Raw genomic sequence first — 23,093 nt, 5'->3', positions numbered from 1 at the left:
AATAATATTTTGACTATATTGGGGTAGATCAAATACATGGTTACAATGAATTTTACCTGTTCCTTTTTACTTTAAATGCATCTACTAGAAGATCAGAAGTCACATACATGGCTCACATTACATTTCCATTGCACAGCACTGCTCTAGGAGGCCAGTAGGTGCAGCAATGAGGTTGTCTTGGTTTGCTCTTGCTTTGGGGGCTCATCTGCCTCCCTTTGGAGTGTACTTTAAGTACAAACTAATGTTGAGCTATGCCCATAGGGCTTAATTCCCACTCTGTGTTTAGCCACTGGATTTGGTCACAAATTTGTTTTTGTTTTTTTAGAGACAGGGTCTTGCTCTGTCACTCAGGATGGAGTGCAGTGGTGTCATCACATAGCTCACTGCAACCTCAATCTCCTGGGCTCAAGCAGTCCTCCTGCTTCAGCCTCCTGAGTAGCTAGGACTGTAAGTGTGTACCACTAGATCCAGATTAATTTTTTTTTTTTTTTGGTAGACGGAGTCTCACTTTGTTGCTCAGGCTGGAGTGCAGTGGCACAACCTCAACTCACTGCACCCTCGGCTTCCCAGGTTCAAGCAATTCTCCTGACTCAACCTCCCGAGTAGCTGGGATTACAGGCACCCACTACCATACCCGGCTAATGTTTGTATTTTAGTAGAGACGAGATTTCACCATGTTGGCCAGGCTGGTCTCAAACTCCTGACCTCAGGTGATCTGCCCACCTTAGCCTTCCAAAGTGCTGGGATTACAGGCGTGAGCCACCGCTCCCAGCCTCAGATTAATTTTTTAATTTTTTTGGAGCTGTAGGGTCTTGCTGTGTTGACCAGGCTGGTCTCAAATTCCTGGGCCTCAAGTGATCCTCCCACCTTGGCTTCCAAAAGTGCTGAGATTACAGTTGTGAACCACCATGCCCAACTGCAAATTTATTTTAAAATAAAATCTCTCCTCCCACTGTACCATAATATCACTTCATTATGTTAAATCTGGAAAACAGAAAAATTATTCTTAATATAGTAAACTTTCTTTCTTTCTTTTTTTTTTACATGGAGTTTTTGCTCCTGTTGCCCGGGCTAGAGTGCAGTGGCACGATCTCAGCTCACTGCAACCTCCTCCTCCCAGGTTCAAGGGATTCTCCTACCTCAGCCTCCTGAGTAGCTGGGATTACAGGCGCCCGCCACCATGCCCAGGTAAGTTTTTGTATTTTTAGTAGAGATGGGGTTTCATCATGTTGGCCAGGCTGGTCTTGAACTCCTAACCTCAGGTGATTCACTCGCCTCGGCCTCCCAGAGTGCTGGAATTACAGGCGTGAGCAACCGCACCCAGCCTAAATTTTCATTTTTTTTAAAAATAGAGACAAGGTCTTACTGTGTTGTCCAGGCTAGTCTTGAACTCCTGAGCTCAGATGATCCCCCTGCCTCGGCCTACCAAAGTGCTGGGATTACAAGCATGTGCCACCACATCCAGCCCATAATTTGGTAAATTTTCTTACTTAGTAAACTTTAGCTTAGTAAACTTTTTTTGTCACCAATTTGTGAGTATTTTTCAGATAGTGTCATAATAATACTATATCTGTATTTTTATATAGCATTTTTACAAATAATATACATTAGCATTTTTCATGTTTTTAGTCTTTGTGATATTCCATTAAACTACAGTCTCCTTAACTATTCTGCGTGACTCACTGAGGTTTTTTTCTAAGTATGTCTTTTTAAAAAAATAAATTAGTGCTGTTTTAGATAGTAGCATGCATAACGCTTTCATCGTATTTTCCTTGGAATAATTGACAAGAAGAGGAATCACTGATTCAATAGACAGAACATTTTTAAGAGTCTTAAAATAAGAACAATAGGGAATTAGAAAGACTAATAAGCTTAGTAAGTAAACACTGGAAGCAATCAGAGTAAAGAACTAGACAAGGTCGTTACCCATCACTACTATTATTTCCCATTGCAGCTGGATTAAACAAAGAAAAAAGAAATCAGAATATAAACATTGGAATGCAGAGATGTAATTGTCTTATTTGCAGTTAAGATTTCATTTTTGGAAAACTCACAAGAATTAACTTAAAAAAACTAGAATAAATGAGAATGCTGTAAGGTGTGTAGTTTCAAAATTAACATACAGAAATCAAGTTTCCTTATATAGAAACCACAGTTGGAATAATGGAAGGAAAGACTACATTTACAACAGAAACAAACAAGACCAAATGCCCAGGAATTCACGACTCATGTGCAAGACCCCTATGAAGAAAATTTACAGTGCTCCCAGGGACATAGAGGATGAACTAAACTTACGGAAAGATTCTCGGATGTTCCATTCACATGAATGGATACACTTGACATCAGAATAGTCATTTCCTGTAGATTATAATTGTCATGATCCCAATAAAAGCAATAGAATCTTTTGCAATGCACAATTGATTCTAAAGTTCACAAGGACAAGTTAACAGGCTCTTGCTTGTTTCTAGCCAGAAAATGCCTATAAAAATATGAATGATGCAAGGCACTATTAAAGCACATTAATAATTAAGCTGGTATAATTCTGAGACATACGTATAAAGTCTAGAAATAGACCTAAACAGTCATGGGTACTGGGCATCTGGTGAAGCTGGCATTTCAAACTAGTGGCAAAGACAGCAGGGACAGCTGGAAGCATTGGGGAAAAAATGAAGTTGGATTCAAACCACAGCGCTTACACCAGGACCAATGCCAGGTGTATCCAAGACTTAAATGTGAAATGTACACACTAACCGTCATGGCGGCTGCTCCCACTTCCGTAAAATTTTACAAAGAAAAACAACAGCAGCAGCAGGAGATTTCTTTGCTCATATTGGACTGAGGGAGGGTTTTTGTTTTCTTTCTTTCCTTTTTACTATAACGCAAAATCCAAAAACGGTAAAAGTAAAGATAGATCAATTCAAATACATAAAAATAAAATACTTTCGTGTGGCAAAACCACTACAAGAAAAGTAAAAAAATCAAATGACTAACTGGGAAAAAATATTTGCATGTTACATCCCAAAGGGCAAATTTCCCTGATACACAGAGCTTCTCCAAAATTGAAAAGATGAACAACCCAGTGGAAAAATGGGCTCACAGAAAAGCTTATACAACTGATTCAAAAAAAAAAAAAAAAATGCAAGTCCAAACTACATGGAAACACAATCTTTCTCATATTAGAATTGCAAAGATCCTAAGTTTGATCCACGCGATGGTGGTGACGGCATGGCGGGGAAGCATTCTTCCGCCCTGCTGGTGGAGTGTTGATGGACCCCACCTCCAGGGAAGGCAGCATGCAGTATGGATGGACGTGCACGTACTCTTTGCCGCAGCAATTCTCCTCTAGGACTCTGTCCTGCTGGTATAGTCACACACTCATGAAATGGTGTGTGAAAAGGTTATTCACAATAGCGTTTCTAAAGTAAAAGATGGAGAAAACCGAAAGGTCCAAACTAAAGAAATGATTACATAAGTTATTGTACATTCACAGGTATTAGTTTGCCAGGGCTGCTGTAACAAAGTGCCCCACACAATGTGGCTTAAATAGGAGAACGTTATTGTCTCACAGTTTTGGAGGCCGGATGTTTGAGATCAACGTGTCAGCAAGGTTGGTTCTTTCTGAGGCTGTGAGGGACATTCTGTTCCACGTTTTGTGCCTAGCTGCTGCTGGTTTGATGGAAATCCTTGGCGTTCCTTGGCTTGTGGGCACATCACCCAATCTCTGCCTTTATCTTCACACCACGTTCTCACTGTGTGCATGCGTATGTACAAATTTCCCCCTTTTTTAAGGAGACCAGTTTTATTGGATTAGGGCCCTAACCTACTCACGCCACCATGACCTCGACTTAACTAAATACATCTGCGATGACTCTGTTTCCAAATAAGGTCACATTAGGAAGTATCTGGGGTTAGGACTTAAACATATGAATTTTGGGGGAACACAGTTCAACCCATAAGAGCATGCAATGTACTACTTTCAGCCATAAAAAAGGAAGAGGGGCCTCTTTATAAAATGGTATGGAAAATCTTCAAGATGTATATTAAGTAAAGAAATCAATGTGCCAAGCTATAATATGTTATAATTTGCACAAGAAAGGGTGAAATGAATGTGTACATACTTATGTATGTTCATAAAAATGTTCCTGAAGTTTGCACCAGAAACCACTAACCTGGGCTGTCTGTGAGGAGGTACCCGGGTTGCTGGAAGAGAAGGGTGGGAAGGAGAATTTTCAGTGCATATCGTTTTTATACTCCTTGCATTTTGAACCACGAGAATATAGTATTTATTCAAAAATTATATGTAAACATAAATAATCCTAAATTGCATCAGATTGCTAAACAACTTCAAGGAGTATTTCAGTTTATAGAGCTTCCACCTGTAAGTGAAAGCTCTTTACGCACTCACCTCCCCAGGACTGGGTTTTGGCAGGTTTGTTTTTTCTCTAAATTGGCAGGCAGCAAATAGTGTCTGGTTGTTTAATTTTCTTTACTCTTCTGTCATGTGTGTTACCCAACTGAGCCATCTCTCCCAGGGAGTGCCCGTCGTGTCCTTAGATCAAGTCTTTCGGTACGTTTTGTAGAGTTTGTGTCCATTGTGGGAACACATTCTTTATTAAAGAAATTCACCTTTTGAATTGGCCATCAACTGCTGTTCTCTCTCTGGCTTGCCCTTTAGCACCAACAATTTCCTTTCATGCCTGGAAGCTTTACATGGATGTGTAAAATCTGCGTGGCAGGGGGCGCTGTTGAGCTGGAAGGGACGTGGGATGAACCTGGAGAAACCTGTTACCAGCGGCTCTTAAGGGATAACCCGTGGTCCCTGGGAAAAGGTCTAGAAGGAACAAGCAGCCTCCTACTGTTCTCATTTCTGGGTCCTGTGGAAAGGGAGGTGTCTATGTCAGAAGTCCTGACTGACACTTGCATCTAAAATGGTAACAGCAAAAATTTTATGAGGCTTATTTTGTGCAAGCACTCTTCTAAATGCTTTAAATATATATATTGACATATTGAATCTTCTCAACAGCTCTTTGATGAAGGCACATACACCTGTTCTACAGAAGGGGAAACAGAGAGGGAAAGCAAATTGTCCCAGGACACACAGCTGGGTAGTTCTGAGGCTGGGATCTTTGACATCTTTGAAATGCTCTGCCCTGGGCACCTGCTGGTTCAAGCCCAGCTGCTTGTTCTCCTCGTGAAGATATATTCATCTCTGGTTGGTGTTCACAAGCCACAGAGTGCCAAGACCAAGCAGGAGGCTGTTAGGATGCCACCCATGCAGGCCTCTGCCAACTTGGCAGGAGGAGGCCATTTTTGTTTTAAAAGAGAGAAAGCTGGACATCCTCTTGTACACATGGACTAACTCACAGTTTCATAAGACCTCGGGAAAGGAGAAAATCAAAGGAGCTGTCGTTCCCTAACTTGGACAGAGAGTTCTTGAAAAATGGCACCTGCTCCAAGGTACTTTCTTGAATCTGTGTTGGGCTCTGGGTTGCTTATGGGACTGGGCAGTTGGGTAATCTTTGGTCTCTGCTCCCTCATCTGGAATATAGGTAATAATACCTACTTCACAGAGTTGTTGTGAAAATTAAATTAGCATACGTAAGGCACTTAGAACTTGTATATATTGATATATTGAATGTTGTCAATATTGATGACAGCACTGTGTACATCCCCATTTTACAGATGGGGAACACAGAGGGTAAGAAAACTGTCTAAGGACACACAACTGGGCAGTCTTGAGGCTCAGATCTTATGGTGCCATACAGCATGCACTATCTGAGTATTCATGATTGGTTTGCTGTGGTCACACTCCTGTAGGTATTGAGTCTTCCTGAGGGGAGTGGATCACCTTTCTCTGTCTCCCTGGGAAGCAGAAGATCTTAGGATGGGATCTGAGGACTTGAAAAGTGCAGCCTTAGCTGGGTCAGTGGTTGACCCCTCCCTCTCTCTGGGTCTGGCTCTCGGAGTCCAGAGAAGCACTCGGGGAGCAGGTCAGGAGCTGGCAGGGAGTGCCCTGTAGGGGCTCCATGAGACTGCTCAGGGCCTGTGGGTGTGGAAGGTAGCCTGTGACAGGTTATTCTCCAAACAGTAACACTTCTGAAGCATGAAGGTCTGGTTGTGGCTGGGCTAAGGAAAAATTACAAGAAAGGCTTACGTTCATATCAGCCTGTGTGGTGGGCACCAGGGTCCCTAGAACTTTGACTTTCTGTACAAAGCACTGTTACTAAACTGGAGGTGACAGCAGTGTAGACACACACACACAATCTGGACTGGCCCTGGAGAACACATGGAGCACCTCAAAGACCCAGAGATGCTAGAAAAGTGCAATGGTTTGGTCAGGATAGTTAGACGAGGTTGCAGTAACAAATACACCCTCCCTCCCAGTGGCCGAAGACAAGAAGGTGCGTTTGTTCTTCATGTAAACTTCCTTGTCAGTCAGTTTGCCCTCTTCCATCCTGCAGCCATCATATCTGGAATGTGTGGCCTTCAGAACTGCCACTGTAGAGAAGGCTGGAAGAGCCCATGGGATGTTTAGGGGCCCAGACGTGTGTTACGTCATTTGAAACCTCCTCTCCTTGACCAGAACCAGGTCACACGGCTCCGTTCTAACTGCAGAGGAGGCTGGGGCTTAGAGGATCTCGTGGACAGCTGGTGAATACTGGCAGTCTTGCCATAGTCAGGAAACTTCAAAAAGGAGAAAAGGCGCCCGGTGGCCACACTGCACTCTGGCCACAAGCTGGCATCATTCAACGACGTGGCCAGCGCGGCCTCATTGTTGCGTGAGCTGGTAAAACCCACATTCAGGTTATACAGGAATCCTTCATTAAAGTTTAGAGGTCCTTTCTCCTCCAACGCCCAGTTCTGTTTTTCTAAAATTAATTTTAAAATATGTTTCCCTTTGGTCTTTTAATTAGTGAACTATTACCATATAACAAATTGCCCCCAAAACTTGGTGGCTTAAAACAACAAACATTTATTATCTCACATGGAGATAGGGCTAGGAATTTGAAAGCATATTAACTGAGGGGCTGTGACTCAGGTCTTTTATGAGACTGTAGTGAAGATGTGGACTGGGGTTGCAGTCATTTGGAGAAATACCCCAGTTGGAGTTGGAGGATTTGCTTCCAAATTGGCTCGCTCCTGTGGCTGCTGGTGGGAGGCCTCAGTTTCTCATAGTATAGGCCCCTCCACGGGCCTGCTTGAGTGTCCTCTTGGCATGACAAGTGATCCAAGAGAGAGGGCAACACAGGACTGTGGTGCTTTTTATGCCCTAGTCTCTGAAGTTGCTCACCATCGCTTTTGCCATGTGTTACTCTAGTAGAAGCAAATCACTAAGTCCAGCCCACACTCCAGGAAAGGGGACCTAAACTCCATCTCTTGAAAGCAGGAATATAAAAGAATTTGTGGACATATTTTAAAACTACAATGATCTCCCTTGAATTTATTTTAGAACACCTGAGTTTCCCTCTCCTATAAAGAACTGATTGCCCCATTACCATTTACTCATTTAACTTCTCCATTGCTTTGAACTACTTTATAGTATTAAATCATCATCTACAAAAGGGCTTGTCAGGGACCACCTATTTAGTTACATTGATCTGTCTGGCTTTTGTCATGTCCAAGTACATTTAATTTTTTCAGAGGTCATAAAACTTTAAGCCAGACCACAAGTTCCCTAGTAGCATAGCCTCTAGACATACAAGGGATTATATTAAGTTGTATTAAGTGCAGGGTCTTAGCACACTATGAAGTATACATTATGAAGTTGTATGGCCCTTGAGGGCAGTAGCAACTCGACTGACAGAGGCTCTGCCCCAAGCCAGGCAGTGATCATGCCAAGGGTCAGGCCAACCAGGGTGTGTGTGTGTGATGGGGGGTGGTGGTGGTGGGGTGCTGGGATACCAAGAATGGCAGCTGAACTGCATCATTTGTTAGAGATCGAAAACTCTAGGCTTGCAGGACTTTACTTCACAGGTGTAGGCACAACCTGATGGAAAATGTGAATCCTGAAAACAGCAATATTTCATCTGTGTCTCATAGAGATGGCCCCGGCATAGACCTAGACAGGGCACAGCATGGGACGCTTGGTTCGTGGATGGGTTGTCGGGTCAGGGAGGTGGCACAGGGTCACCTGAGCACATCCAGGACATCTGCCAGAGCCAGCCGTGTGAGGCTTTCGACTGTGGCGGGGGCACCTGCTGTGCTGAATGGCTGGCTCGCCTCTGGGATTTGGGAGGAAAACAGCCACCAAGATGGATGCTGCCTCAAGACCTCCACCCTCCACTGGGGGAAGTTTCAATTCAGCTGTGGCCATGGGGTCCACAGCAAGACACCCTCCCACCCCATGAGACACAGAAGGAGGAAGAAGGAGGCCGCCATATGGGAATTAAAATACAAAGCTCCCGGCATAATACAGAGAATCAGCTCCTGACAAAGTAAGGCAAGAGACTCTCTACACACGTGGTGAAGTTATGCTCAGCCCTGACCCACAGCCGAAAGAGCAGGACTGGTTCGGGATTTCCGTCTGTCACCTGTGGCTGATGCTGTTGTCTGGCTCCCCGGTAGCCACCCCACTTCTCTTCTATTTGACTGACAGAGCCCCAGAATTACTTGGGGGCAGCAATACGCCCAGACCAATCAGAATTGATGTAAGATGGCCAAGCACAGCGACTCCCATTCTCCTTTCCTGGATACTCAGTTTCGCCGTTTGCAGCTAAAGGAGGCCAGGTGACCTGTGTGGGCCATTGGGATGTGTGGGGAACTCTGGTATGAGCTTTGGGAGAGATTTTAAGACTAAAAAAGAAAACCGGGCCGGGTGTGGTGGCTTATTTTGGGAGGCTGAGGCAGGAGGATCTCTTCAGCTCAGGAATTCAAGACCAGCCTGGGCAACATGGTGAAACCCCTTCTCTACCAAAAACACCAAAAAAACAAAACAAAACAAAAAAATAGCCAAGCATGGTGGCGAGTGCCTGTGGTCCCAAATACTCGGAAAGTTGAGGTGGAAGGATCACTTGAGCCTGGGAGGTGAAGGTTGCAGTGAGCCGAGGTTGCACCACTGCGCTCCAGCCTGGGCGACAGAATCAGACCCTCTCTCTCTCTCTCTCTCAAAAAAAAAAAAAGAAAACAAAAAACAAACAGACAGAAGAGCACAGAGAAGAGCTGGCTGGTACTGCCTATCCCCGCGTCCTCCTGTGTGATGTCTGGGTCCACTCCGGTCTTGTAACCATGAAGCAACACCCAGGAGGCCCTAAAGGCGGCTGGCTGATGAGGGCAGAGTAGGCAGACGGGTGTGTTGGTTAATTTGGTGTCAACCTGATGGGCCACAGGGTGCCCAGATCTTTGGGCACCATTCTTCTGGTGTTTCTGTGGGTGTGTTTTGTATGAGACTGGGGGACCGAGGAAATCAGATTGTTGCTCCTCATGTGGGTGGGCTCATCCATTCAGACGAAGGCCTGAGAAGAACGCAAAGGCTGATCCACCAAGTAAGAGGGAACTCCCCCGCCTGGCAGCCTTCAAACTAGGGCACCGGCTATTTCACTCAGCCCGCAGACAGGAACTAAACCATCTGTTCTCCTGGGTCTCCAGCTTGCTGACTCACCCTGTAGATCTCGAGGCTTGCTGCTTTTATAATTGCGTGAGCCGATTCCTTAAATAAATCAGTTTCTATCTCTGTATGGCTCTCTTTCACCAGAGAATCCTGACTAACACATGGTGTCAGCCTAGGTCTTCACTGACCCCATTGGTCTGGTTCAGCAGCCCTGACCTGCCTGAACTCCTGGCCTCAAGCGATCCTCCAGCTTCGGCCTCCCGAGTAGCTGGGACTACAGACTGAAACTTTAAGGAAGCAGGTAGCTCCCCAAACTAACTGTTCTTTCCTGAAAACAGGAAATTCACAGCAACCAATTGGAAAGACCTCAGTTTACCTGAGTCAGCAGCATGAAGAAGTCCCCTGTGCTTTACCTTACAAGAAAATAACCTGAAGTAACCTGATATTAACCAATCTGATTTTTTTCTATTGTTCTGTTTCCTCGGTCCCACCTTACAAAGCCCACAGTTCTGCCATTGCCCAGAGGGACCTCTCCTTCTATTTTGAAGAATAGAGGCTTCCCTGATTCATAAAAGCCAATTAGATCTTAAACCAAATTTATGTAATTTTGTCTTTTGACAGTACCTAAGAGTGTATCTGCCATAAACTTCTCAAGGAATTGTGTTAGCTTCTGAGAAACAATGGCTTGCTGAAAACAGGGAGGCAGCCAGCATGAGAGTAATGTGGAAAAATCTCGCATGGAAAGAAAGAACAGGATAAAAAGCTGAATATGCTGTAAACAATGTACGTATTTAAAAAGATACACAGAAACCATTCTGAACCTCTGAACAAAAAAGTGACAAAGAAATTTATCAAAGTGTTGATCAGTTGTTTCTAGTTGGTGGGATTTAAATATTTCAGTCTGTTTGCTTTTTATATCTTTTATAAATAAAGCCCTCTCCACTCCTGTGTGGCTGGCGTGGGAGAATGCATATGGACTTAAAGAACGCCCTCTTCTTATGCCTCCTTCCCGCCCTCCATTTCGTCTGACCACGAATTCAGCTTCCCAGTAACCAAGGAAAGCAGAAGAGAGATGCCTGTGTGGAGATTTCAGTCCTGATACACAGGATTACTGGCTGTGAGTGAGTGAGCCAGCATATGTGTTGAGCAGTCAGCTGTGAGTCTGGGTAGCGTGTCTGGTAAGGCAGACAGACGGAGTTTCTGCCGTCTTGTGGCAGAGTCCCTTGAAGGGGCTGGCAGGACTCAAACAGGGGAAGGCACATACCAACATCCCCACTAACTCACTGAGCCCAGCCTCTGCTAGAAACAGGGGAAGGCACATACCAACATCCCCACTAACTCACTGAGCTCAGCCTCGCTAGAAACAGGGGAAGGCACATACCAACATCCCCACTAACTCACTGAGCCCAGCCTCTGCTAGAAACAGGGGAAGGCACATACCAACATCCCCACTAACTCGCTGAGCCCAGCCTCTGCTAGGCGCCTGCTGTGTCAAGTAGGGGACTTGGCACATTATACCTACCTCACTTAATCTCCGGGACAATACTGTGAGGCTGTTGGCAGAAAGGCTGGGAGGTACAGAGCAGGGGAGTCCACATGTGACTGTGATGACCAGGAGCCCCTCACCAATAGCAGAGGTGCAGACAGGGGTGAAAAACAAAGACAGAATGTTCAAAGGAATGTTAACGCTACAGAAATAAAAAGTGTTGAAAGAGGCTGGGTGGGAGGCCAGCACTTTGGGAGGCCGAGGCAGGCAGATCATCTGAGATCAGGAGTTTGAGACTAGCCTGACCAACATGGAGAAACCCCATCTCTACTAAAAATATACAAAAATTAGCCAGGCGTGGTGGCACACGCCTGTAATCCCAGCTACTCAGGAGGCTGAGGCAGGAGAATCACTTGAACCCAGGAGGTGGAGGTTGTGGTGAGTCAAGATCACGCCATTACACTCCAGCCTGGGCATAAGAGCAAAACTCTGTCTCAAAAAAAAAAAAAAAAAAAAAAAAAAAGTGTTGGGAGAATGGACAGAAGCATCTGGGGAAGACTTTGCAGGTGAAAATGGCAGAACTCTCACTACATGACAACTTTGGTCAGCTCTGAGAGAACTGACCAAATCCTAGCATGGCTTCTAACAGCATAAGACCATGCCCCTCAGACAAAACCAGCGCTCCTTAAAGTGCCTGCCTGAGAAAGTTCAATGTGCCAGGAAATGACTATTTGTCTTAGCTAAGATACATCTGTTGACAGGCCCTTGGACTCCCTTTCTGAAAGAATTTGCTATAAAAGGCTTACAGTTTTAAATATAGTCGTGCATCATGTAATGACAGGAATACGTTCTGAGAAATGTGTTGTTAGATGATTTTGTCATTGTGTGAACATCGTAGAGTGTGCTTACACAAACCAAGATGGCACAGCCGGCTGCACACCCAGGCTGTATGATACAGCCTATTGCTCCTGGGCTGCAAACCTGTACAGCATGTGACTGCACTGAATACTGTAGGCAATTGTGATATGATGGTAAGTTTTGTGTATCTAAACATATCCAAACATAGAAAAGATAGAGTAAAAATAGGATATACAAGATTAAAAAGAGGTACACCAATATAGGGCATTTACCCTAAATGGAGCTGTGGCTACTGGCTGGTACAGTGTTAGGTGTACCTAAAGTATTTGCTGATGCCTGCCTCTCTGCCTCTGAGGTTTTTCTGGTACAGACGCTACTGTAGTCAGCTGGCAGTGATGAAGGCCAGACATTCAGTCAATTTTGAAGGGGCTGTGGGATCTTGCCTGCCACTGGAGCAGGTCAGAAGGATCAAACTATGGGTACTGACCTGGATTAAGAAGCTTTGGGAGTATGCCTAATGCTTGGTTTTATTGTTGGGAGCCAAATGTTAGGGAACAAGGCAGAACCCTATGTTCACTTACATTTCTCTCCCAAGTGCATGGTATCTCTCTCTGTGCTGTGGTACCTGGAGCTGGGGGAGAAGTGATTCAGGTAATTAAAACTGTCCTTTCTATCCTCTCCAATGCATCTTTTCTTATTATGTTACAACCATATACTCGGATCTCTCGCCTGGGCTCCTTAGCTCTCATGAAAGTATTTATGTATGTTGCTAGTCATTCCAGGTGATGTTTCTGCAGTGAGACAACAGCTAAATAGTTCCATTTTGCCATCTTGCTCTGTCCTTCATCCTACTCTGTTTCTTCAAAGATAAACTGATGTGTATTTGAGGTTTACAACATGGCATTATGGGATTCATGTAGATAGTAAAGTAGTTACACTAGTGAAGCAGATTAACATATTTATCATTTCAGAGAGTTACTTTGTATTTTTGTAATAAGAGCAGCTAAAATATGCTTATATAACAAGAATTCCTAACACAATTTTACTACTTGACTTCTTATATTGTATATTAGACCTCTAGACATTTATTTTACATATCGCCTAATTTTATCCTTTGATCTACATCTCCACATTTCCTCCCCCTCCCTCACCCATGGGTAACCACTGTTGGTTCTTTTTCTGTGTTTTTAAGTTTTTTTTCGTATTCCACATATAAATGAGATCATGTAAAGTTTTTAATTTTTAATGGATTTTATTGGTGATTCTAGTAACTTGTTAATTAGCATGATGAATGCTGGAAGTTAGCTCTTCAATAGAGTCACACTGTTGCCCAGGTTGGAATGTGGTGGCATGATCAGATACCACTGTAACAAGATGAGTTCACACAATTCTCCTGCCTCAGCTTCCTGAGTAGCTATTGTGTCCAGAATTGGTGGATTCTTGGTCTCACTGACTTCAAGAATGAAGCTGCAGACCCTTGCGGTGAGTGTTACAGCTCTTGAGTGTTACAGGTCTTAAAGATGGTAATCCGGAGTTTCTTCCTTCAGATATTCAAATGTGTCCGCGGTTTCTTCCTTTCGGTGGGTTCGTGGTCTGGCTGACTTCAGGAGTGAAGCTGCAGACCTTCATGGTTAGTGTTACAAGTCTTAAAGGTGGTGGGTCTACACTTGTTTGTTCTTCTTGGGGGGTTCACGGTCTCGCTGGCTCTAGGCATGAGACTGCAGATCTTCACGTTGTTAGCGCTCATAAAAGTGTCATGGACCCAAAGAGTGAGCAGCAGCAAGATCTATTGTAAAAAGCAAAACAACAAAGCTTCCACAGAGTGGAATAGGACCCCAGCACATTACCACTGCCAGCTCTGGCAGCCTGCTTTTATTCCCTTATCTGGCCCCACCCACATCCTGCTGATTGGTCCATTTTACAGAGAGCTGATTGGTCCGTTTTGACAGAGTGCTGATTGGTGCGTTTACACTCCTTTAGCTAGACTCAGAGTGCTAGACAGAAAAGTTCTCCAAGTCCCCGCTAGGTTAGCTAGATACAGAGCACTGATTGGTGTACTTACAATCCCGTAGCTAGACATAAAGGTTCTCTAATTCATAGTAGACTCAGGAGCCCAGCTGGCTTCACCAAGTGGATCCTGCACCGGGGCACAGGCGGAGCTGCCTGCCAGTCCTGTGCCGTGCACCTGCACTCCTCAGCCCTTGGGCGGTTGATGGGACCGGTTGCCGCGGAGGAGGGGGGTGGCTCGTTGGGGTGGCAAGGGGGCTTGCTGGGCACAGGAGCCCTCCACGCATGGGGGGCTTGGGCAGGTCCGGGAGACAGCTGAGGCCCGGCGAGAATTCCAGCGCAGCGCAGGCGGGCCGGCACTGCTAGGGGACCTGGCAGCACCCTCTGCAGCTGCTGGCCTGGGTGCTAAGCCTCTCACTGCCTGGGGCCAGCGGCACCGGCCGGCCGCTCAGAGTGTGGGGCCTGCCAATCCCATGCCCACCCAGAAGTCCCGCTGGCCCGCGAGCACAGGGCGCAGCCCCGGCTCCGCCCGCGCCTCTCCCTCCACACCTCCCCGCAAGCAGAGGCAGCCAGAGAGAGGCTCCCATAGTGCCATGACAGGCTGAAGGGCTCCTCAAGCGCAGCCAGAGTGGACGCCGAGGCCGAGGAGGTGCTGAAAGTGAGGGCTGCTAGCATGTTGTCACCTCTCACTAACATGGTATTATGGGACTACAGGCATGTGCCACCACACCTGGCTAACGAAAAAAAATTTTTTTTTGTTGGAGACAAGGTCTTGCTACATTGCCCAGGCTGGTCTTGTACTTCCGGCCTCAAGCAATTCTCTTGCATCAGACTCCCAAAGTCCTGGGACTACAGGCCTGAGCCACTGCACCCAGTCACATTTTCCTTTCTGTGTCTGGATTATTCAGTTAGCATAACGTCCTCCAGGTCTATACATGTTGTAGCGAGTGGCAGGATCTTCTTTTCTAAGGCTGAAAAATATTCCATTATGTACATATATCATGTTTATGTATTTGTTTTTCTATGGCATTTACATTGTTTCCATATTTTGGTTATTGCGAATAATGCTGCAATAAACGTAAGAGTGCAAATATCTTTACAAGGTGGTAAAGAAGAGGGACTGCTGGATGATAATGGTGTATTAATCCATTCTCACACTCTTAATAAAGACATACCCGAGACTGGGTAATGTATAAAGGAAAGAGGTTTAATTGACTCACAGTTCCACAGAGCTGGGGAGGCCTCAGGAAACTTACAGTCATGGCAGAAGGGGAAGCAAACACATCCTTCTTTACATGGCGGCAGCAAGGAGAAGTGCCAAGCAAAAGGGGGAAAAGCCCCTTCATAAAACCATCAGACCTAGTGAAAATTTACTACCGGGAAAACAGCAGCATGGGGGTAACCACCCCCATGATTCAATTACCTCCCAACAGGTCCCTACCACGACATGTGGGGATTACAGGAACTGCAATTCAAGATGAGATTTGGGCGGGGACACAGCCAAACCATATCATATGGCATTTCAATTTTTAATTTTTTAGGAAGCTTTATTTATTTATTTAGATGGGATCTCAATCTGTCACCCAGGCTGGAGTGCAGTGGCATTATCTCAGCTCACTGCAACCTCTGTCTCCCAGGCTCAAACGATCTTGCCACCTCAGCCTCCCAAGTAGTTGGGACCACAGGCATGCACCACCACACCTGGCTAATTTTCTGTATTTTTGGTAGAGATGGGGTTTTGCCATGTTGCCCAGACTGGTCTCTAACTCCTGAGCTCAAGTGATCCACTTCCCTCAGCTTTCCAAAATGCTGAGATTACAGGTGTGAACCACTGTGCCCAGCCAGGAACTTTTATAATGTTTTCCATAATGGCTGTATCAACCTACACTCCCACCAAATATTGTGCAGGGGTTCCCTGTTCTCCATACCCTTGCCAACATTTGTTATCTTTTGTCTTTTAGGTCCTAGCTATTCTAATATGGGTGAGGTGATATCTCATAGTGGTTTTGATTTGCATTTGCCTTACGATTAGTGATGTTGATCACATTTTTATATACCTGTTGGCCATTTTTGTGACTTCTTTGGTAAAATTTCTGTTCCAGTCCTTTGCCCATTTTTAATTGGGTTATTTATTTTTCTGCTATTGAATTTTAATTGTTCTTTATAGATTTTACCCCTTATCAAATATGTGGTTGCAATTGTTTTCTCAAAGTTTGTAGGTTGTCTTTTCTCTTTGTTGATTGTTTCCTTCGGTGTGCAGAAGCATTTTAGTTTGAGGTGGTACCATTTATATATTTTTATTACTGTACTTGAGTTTTTGAGGTGATATCCAAATTATTGTCAAGGCCAATGTTGAGGAGCTTTCCCTCTGTGTTCTCTTCTAGGAGTTATATGGTGTCAGGTTTCATACTTATGTCTTTTATCCATTTTGGGTTGATTTTTTAGCATGGTGTAAGATAAGAATCTAATTGTATTCCTTTGCATGTGTAAATCCAGTTTTCCCAGCACCTTTTATTGGACAGGCTATCTGTTCCTCATTGTGTCCTCTTGTGCCATTGTCAAAAATTAGTTGACCATAGATGTTTGGATTTATTTGTGGGCTCTCTTCTCTGTTCCACTGGTCTGCATGTCTTTTTTTATACCAGCACAATACTGTTTTTATTACTGTATCTTTATAATACAATTTTAAATTAAGAAGTGGAAAGCCATCAGCTTTGTTTGTCTTTCTCAGTATTGCTTTTGCTATTTGGGTTATTTTGGCTCCATATAGATTTTAGAATTGTTTTTCTATTTCCATAAACAATGCCCTTGGAATTTTGATAGAGATTGCATTAAATCTATATATTGCTTGGAGTAGTATGGACATTTAAACAATATTAATTCTTCCCATTCATTAACACAGAATATCTATCAATTCATTTTTGTCTTCTTCAATTTCCTTCATCGATGTTTTAAAATTTTCTGAAGACAAATCTTTCTTCCCCTTGTTAAATTTATCCCCTTGTTAAATTTATTCCTAGGTATTTTTTGATGCTATTGTAATAGGATTTTTTCTTAATTTCTTTTTCAAATTTTTTTGTTAGTCTATATAATTGCTACTGATTTTTATATGTTAATTTTGTATCCTGAAACTCTACTGAATTCATTTATTAGCTCTAGTTTTTGTGTGTGTAATCTTTACAATTTTCTACACATAGGATCATGCTATCTGCAAATAGAGATAGTTTTACATCTTTTTGATTTGGATATGTTTTATTTCTTTTTCTCATTTGATTGGTCTTGCTAATATTTCTAGTGCTATTCTGAGTAAAAGTGGTGAGAGTGGACATTTATGTCTTGTTCTGGATCAGAGAGGAAAAGCTTTTAGTTTTACCCTATTGATTACAGTGTTAGCTATGGGCTTTTTTATAAATGACATTTATTATGTAGAGGAATTTTAGTTTTTTTTATTATTATACTTTAAGTTCTAGGGTACATGTGTACAACATGCAGGTTTGTTACATAGGTATATATGTGCCATGTTGGTTTGCTGCACCCATCAACTCATCATTTACATTAGGTATTTCTCCTAATGCTATCCCTCCCCAAGCCCCTCAACCCCTGATAGGCCCCAGTGTGTGATGTTCCCCTCCCCATGTCCATGTGTTCTCCTTGTTCAATTCCCACCTATGAGTGAGAACATGCGGTGTTTGGTTTTCTGTCTTTGTGATAGTTTGCTTAGAATGATGGTTTCCAGCTTCATCCATGTCCCTGCAAAGGACATGAACTCATCCTTTTTTATGGCTGCATAGTATTCCATGGTGTATATGTGCCACATTTTCTTAATCCAGTCTATCACGGATGGACATTTGGATGTGTTCCAAGTGTTTGCTAATGTGAATAGTGCTGCAGTAAACATACATATGCATGTGTCTTTATAGCAGAATGATTTATAACCCTTTGAGTATATACCCAGTAATGGGTTCACTGGGTCAAAGGGGGTATTTCTAGTTCTAGATCCTTGAGGAATCACCACGCTGTCTTCCACAGTGGTTGAACTAGTTTACACTCCCACCAACAGTGTAAAGGCATTCCTATTTCTCCACATCCTCTCCAGCATGTGTTGTTTCCTGATTTTTTAATGATCACCATTCTAAGTGGCATGAGATGGTATCTCATTGTGGTTTTGATTTGCTTTCTCTGATGACCAGTGATGATGAGCATTTTTTCATATGTCTGTTGGCTGCATAAATGTCATCTTTTGAGAAGCGTCTGTTCATATCCTTTGCCCACATTTTGAGGGGGTTGTTTGTTTTTTTTCTTGTAAATTTGTTTAAGTTCTTTGTAGATTCTGGGTATTAGCCCTTTGTCAGATGGGTAGATTGCAAAAATTTTCTCCCATTTTGTAGGTTGCCTATTCATGCTGATGATAGTTTCTTTTTCTATGCAGAAGCTCTTTAGTTTAATTAGATCCCATTTGTCAATTTTGGCTTTTGTTGCCATTGCTTTCAGTGTTTTAGTCATTAAGTCTTTGCCCATGCCTATGTCCTGAATGGTATTGCCTAGGTTTTCTTGTAGGATTTTTATGGTGTTATGTCTTACATTTAAGACTTTACTCCATCTTGAGTTAATTTTTGTACACAGTGTAAGGAAGGGATCCCATTTCAGCTTTCTACATATGGCTAGCCAGTTTTCCCAGCACCATTTATTAAATAGGGATTCCTTTACCTATTACTGGTTTTTGTCAGGTTTGTCAAAGATCAGATGGTTATAGATGTGTGGTGTTATTTCTGAGGTCTCTGTTCTGTTCCATTCGTCTATATATCTGTTTTGGTACCAGTACCATGCTGTTTTTGTTACTGTAGCCTTGTAGTATAGTTTGAAGTCAGGTAGCATGATGCCTCCAGCTTTGTTCTTTTTGCTTAGGATTGTCTTGGCTATGCAGGCTCTTTTTTGGTTCCATATGAAGTTTAAAGTAGTTTTTTCCAATTCTGTGAAGAAAGTCAGTGGTAGCTTGATGGCGATAGCATTGAATCTATAAATTACCTTGGGCAGTATGGCCATTTTCACAATATTGATTCTTCCTGTCCATGAACATGGAATAGTCTTCCATTTGTTTGTGTCCTCTTTTATTTCATTGAGCAGTGGTTTGTAGTTCTGCCTGAAGAGGTCCTTTACATGCCTTGTAAGTTGTATTCCTAGGTATTTTATCCTCTTTGTAGCAATTGTGAATGTGAGGTCACTCATGATTTGGCTCTCTGTTTGTCTATTATTGGTGTATAGGAATGCTTGTGATTTTTGCACATTGATTTTGTATCCTGAGACTTTGCTGAAGTTGCTTATCAGCTTAAGGAGATTTGGGGCTGAGATGATAGGGTTTTCTAAATACACAATCATGTCATCTGCAAACAGAGACAATTTGACTTCCTCTTTTCCTAATTGTATATCCTTTATTTCTTTCTCTTGGCTGATTGCCCTAGCCAGAACTTCCAACACTATGCTGAATAGGAGTGGTGAGAGAGGGCATCCTTGTCTTGTGCTGGTTTTCAAAGGGAATGCTTCCAGTTTTTGCCCATTCAGTATGGTATTGGCTGTGGGTTTGTCATAAATACCTCTTATTATTTTGAGATACATTCCATCAATACCTCATTTATTGAGAGTATTTAGCAAGAAGGGCTGTTGAATTTTGTTGAAGGCCTTTTCTGCATCTATTGAGATAATCATGTGGGTTTTGTCTTTGGTTCCGTTTATGTGATGGATTACATTTATTGATTTGCATATGTTGAACCAGCCTTGATGAAGCCAACATGATCGTGGTGTATAAGGTTTTTGATGTGCTGCCAGATTTGGTTTGCCAGTGTTTTCTTGAGGATTTTTGTATCGATGTTCATCAGGGATATTGGTCTAAAAATTCTCTTTTTTGTTGTTTCTCTGGTTTTGGTATCAGGATGATGCTGGCCTCATAAAATGAGTTAGGGAGGACTCCCTCTTTTTCTATTGTTTGGAATAGTTTCAGGAGGAACGGTATCAGCTCCTCTTTGTACCTCTGGTAGAATTTGGCTGTGAATCCATCTGGTCTTAGGCTGTTTTTGGTTGGTAGGCTATTAATTACTGCCTAAATTTCAGAACCTGTTATTGGTTTATTCAGAGATTCAACTTCTTCCTGGTTTAGTCTTGGGAGGGTGTATGTGTCCAGGAATGTATCCATTTCTTCTAGATTTTCTAGTTTATTCACATAGGGTGTTTACAGTATTCTCTGATGGTAGTTTGTATTTCTGTGGGATCGGGGTGATATCCCCTTTATCATTTTTTATTGCATCTATTTGATTCTTCTCTCTTTTTTTCTTTATTAGTCTTGCTGGTGGTCTATGTATTTTGTTGATCTTTTCAAAACAGCAGCTCCTGGATTCATCGATTTTTTGAAGGATTTTTTGTGTCTCTGTCTCCTTCAGTTCTGCTCTGATCTTAGTTATTTCTTGTCTTCTGCTAGCTTGAATTTGTTTGCTCTTGCTTCTCTAGCTCTTTTAATTGTGATGTTAGGGTGTCGATTTTAGGTTTTTCCTCCTTTCTCTTGTGAGCATTTAGTGCTATAAATTTCCCTCTACACACTGCTTTAAATGTGTCCCAGAGATTCTGTACATTGTCTTTTTTCTCATTGTCTTCAAAGAAAATCTTTATTTCTGCCTTCATTTTGTACCCAGTAGTCATTCAGGAGCAGCTTGTTCAGTTTCCATATATTTGTGAGGTTTTGAGTTAATTTCTTAATCCTGAGTTCTAATTTGATTGGACTGTGGTCTGAGAGACTGTTTGTTATGATTTCTGTTCTTTTACATTGGCTGAGGAGTGTTTTACTTCCAATTATGTGGTCAATTTTAGAATAAGTTTGATGTGGTGCTGAGAAAAATGTATATTCTGTTAATTTGGGGTGAAGAGTTCTGTAGATGTCTGTTAGGTCAGCTTGGTCCAGAGCTCTGTTCAAGTCCTAGATATACTTGTTAACCTTCTGTCTCGTTGATCTAATATTGAGAGTGGGGTGTTAATGTCTCCCATTATGATTGTGTGGGAGTCTAAGTCTCTTTGTAGGTCTCTAAGGACTTGCTTTAAGAATCTGGGTGCTTCTGTATTGGGTGCATATATATTTAGGATAGTTAGCTCTTCTCGTTGAGTTGATCCTTTTACCATTATGTAGTGGCCTTCTTTGTCTCTTTCGATCTTTGTTTGTTTAAAGTCTGTTTTATCAGAGACTAGGATTGCAACCCCTGCTTTTTTTTGCTTTCCATTTGCTTGGTAGATCTTCCTCCATCCCTTTATTTCGAGCCTATGTGTGTCTTTGCATGTGAGATGGGTCTCCTGAATACAGCACACCAATGGGTCTTGACTCTTTATCCAATTTGTCAGTCTGTGTCTTTTAATTGAGGAATTTAGCCAATTTACATTTATGGCTAATATTGTTATGTTTGAATTTGATCCTGTCATTATAATGTTAGCTGGTTATTTTGCCTGTTAATTGATGCAGTTTCTTCATAGTGTCAATGGTCTTTACAATTTGGCATGTTTTTGCAGTGGTTGGTACTGGTTGTTCCTTTCCATGTTTAGTGTTTCCTTCAGGAGCTCTTGTAAGTCAGGCCTGGTGGTGACAAAATCCCTCAGCATTTACTTGTCTGTAAAGGATTTTATTTCTCCTTCAGTTATGAAGCTTAGTTTGGCTGGGTATGAAAGTCTGGGTTGAAAATTCTTTTCTTTAAGAATGTTGAATATTGGCTCCCACTCTCTTCTGGCTTGTAGAGTTTCTGCTGAGCAATCCGCTGTTAGTCTAATGGGCTTCCCTTTGTGGGTAACCCGGCCTTTCTCTCTGGCTGCCTTTAACATTTTTTCCTTCATTTCAACCTTGGTGAATCTGACAATTATGTGTCTTGGGATTGCTCTCCTCGAGGAATATCTTTGTGGTGTTTTCTGTATTTCCTGAATTTGAATGTTGGCCTGCCTTGCTAGGTTGGGGAAGTTCTTCTGAATAATATCCTGAAGAGTGTTTTCCAATTTAGTTCCATTCTCCCCGTCACTTTCTGGTATACCAATCGAACGTATATTTGGTCTTTTCACATAGTCCCATATTTCTTGGATGCTTTGTTCATTTCTTTTCACTCTTTTTTCTCTGATCTTTTCTTCTTGCTTTATTTCATTAATTTGATTTTCAATCACTGATATCCTTTCTTCCACTTGATCGAATTGGCTACTGAAGCTTGTGCATGTGTCACAAAGTTCTTGTGCTATGTTTTTCAGCTCCATCAGGTCATTTAAAGTCTTCTCTACACTGGCTATTCTAGTTAGCTATTCGTCTAAACTTTTTTCAAGGTTTTTAGCTTCCTTGCGATGGGTTAGAACATGCTCCTTTAGCTCGGAGAAGTTTGTTATTACCGACCTTCTGAAGCCTACTTTTGTCAATTCATCAAACTCATTCTCCGTCCAGTTTTGTTCCCTTGCTGGTGAGGAGCTGTGATCCTTTGGAGGAGAAGAGACGCTCTGGTTTTTGGAATTTTCCACTTTTCTGCTCTGGTTTCTCTCCATCTTTGTGGTTTTATCTACCTTTAGTCTTTGATGTTGGTGACCTGCAGATGGGGTTTTGGTATGGATGTCCTTTTTGTTGATGTTCACACTATTCCTTTCTGTTTCTTAGTTTTGCTTCTAACAGTCAGTCCCCTCAGCTGCAGATCTGTTTGGAGTTTGCTGGAGGTCCACTCCACACCTGTTTGCCTGGGTATCACTAGCAGAGGCTGTAGAACAGCAAATATTGCTGCCTGATCCTTCCTCTGGAAGCTTCATCCCAAAGAGGCACCTGCCTGTTTGAGGTGTCTGTTGGCCTCTACTGGGAGGTGTCTCCCAGTCAGGCTACACAGCGGTCAGGGACCTACTTGAGGAGGCAGTCTGTCTGTTCTTGGAGCTCAAACCACTGCTCTCTTCAGAGCTGTCAGACAGGGACGTTTAAGTCTGCAGCAGCTGCCTACTGCCTTTTGTTCTGCTATGCCTTGCCCCCAGAGGTGGAATCTAGAGAGGCAGTAGGCATTGCTGAGCTGCAGTGGGTTCCGCCTAGTCCAAGCTTCCCCGCTTTGTTTACATGGTGAATTACTCAAGCCTCAGCAATGGCAGACACCTCTCCCCCAGTCAAGCTGCAGCATCGCAGTTTGATCTCAGACTGCTGTGCTGGCAGTAAGCAAGGCT

The 23,093-nt window shown here is 43.0% G+C and overlaps 1 protein-coding gene across 7 annotated transcripts in view; it reads left to right on the top strand.

Annotated features, from left to right (window-relative positions):
• LOC103245133 (butyrophilin-like protein 8) overlaps positions 1 to 23,093 on the top strand; it is a 59,257-nt gene that overhangs the window by 2,586 nt on the left and 33,578 nt on the right. The window contains exons 2-5 of one of the 7 annotated variants that reach the window (XM_073010413.1): positions 1,121 to 1,188; positions 3,491 to 3,607; positions 4,676 to 4,931; positions 5,024 to 5,457. The gene's annotated coding sequence lies outside the window, so the exon portion shown is untranslated. Of the gene's footprint in view, positions 1 to 1,050; positions 1,189 to 3,490; positions 3,608 to 4,675; positions 4,932 to 5,023; positions 5,458 to 23,093 lie in introns of all 7 variants that reach the window. The other 6 variants (XM_073010412.1, XM_008015571.3, XM_037992726.2 and 3 more) reach the window with 6 other exon arrangements.

The sequence above is a fragment of the Chlorocebus sabaeus genome, chromosome 23 (assembly GCF_047675955.1).
Source record: "Chlorocebus sabaeus isolate Y175 chromosome 23, mChlSab1.0.hap1, whole genome shotgun sequence".
Lineage (NCBI taxonomy): Eukaryota > Metazoa > Chordata > Mammalia > Primates > Cercopithecidae > Chlorocebus > Chlorocebus sabaeus.
The sequence above is the reverse complement of the archived record's forward strand: the minus strand, read 5'-3'. Positions and strand labels throughout refer to the sequence as shown.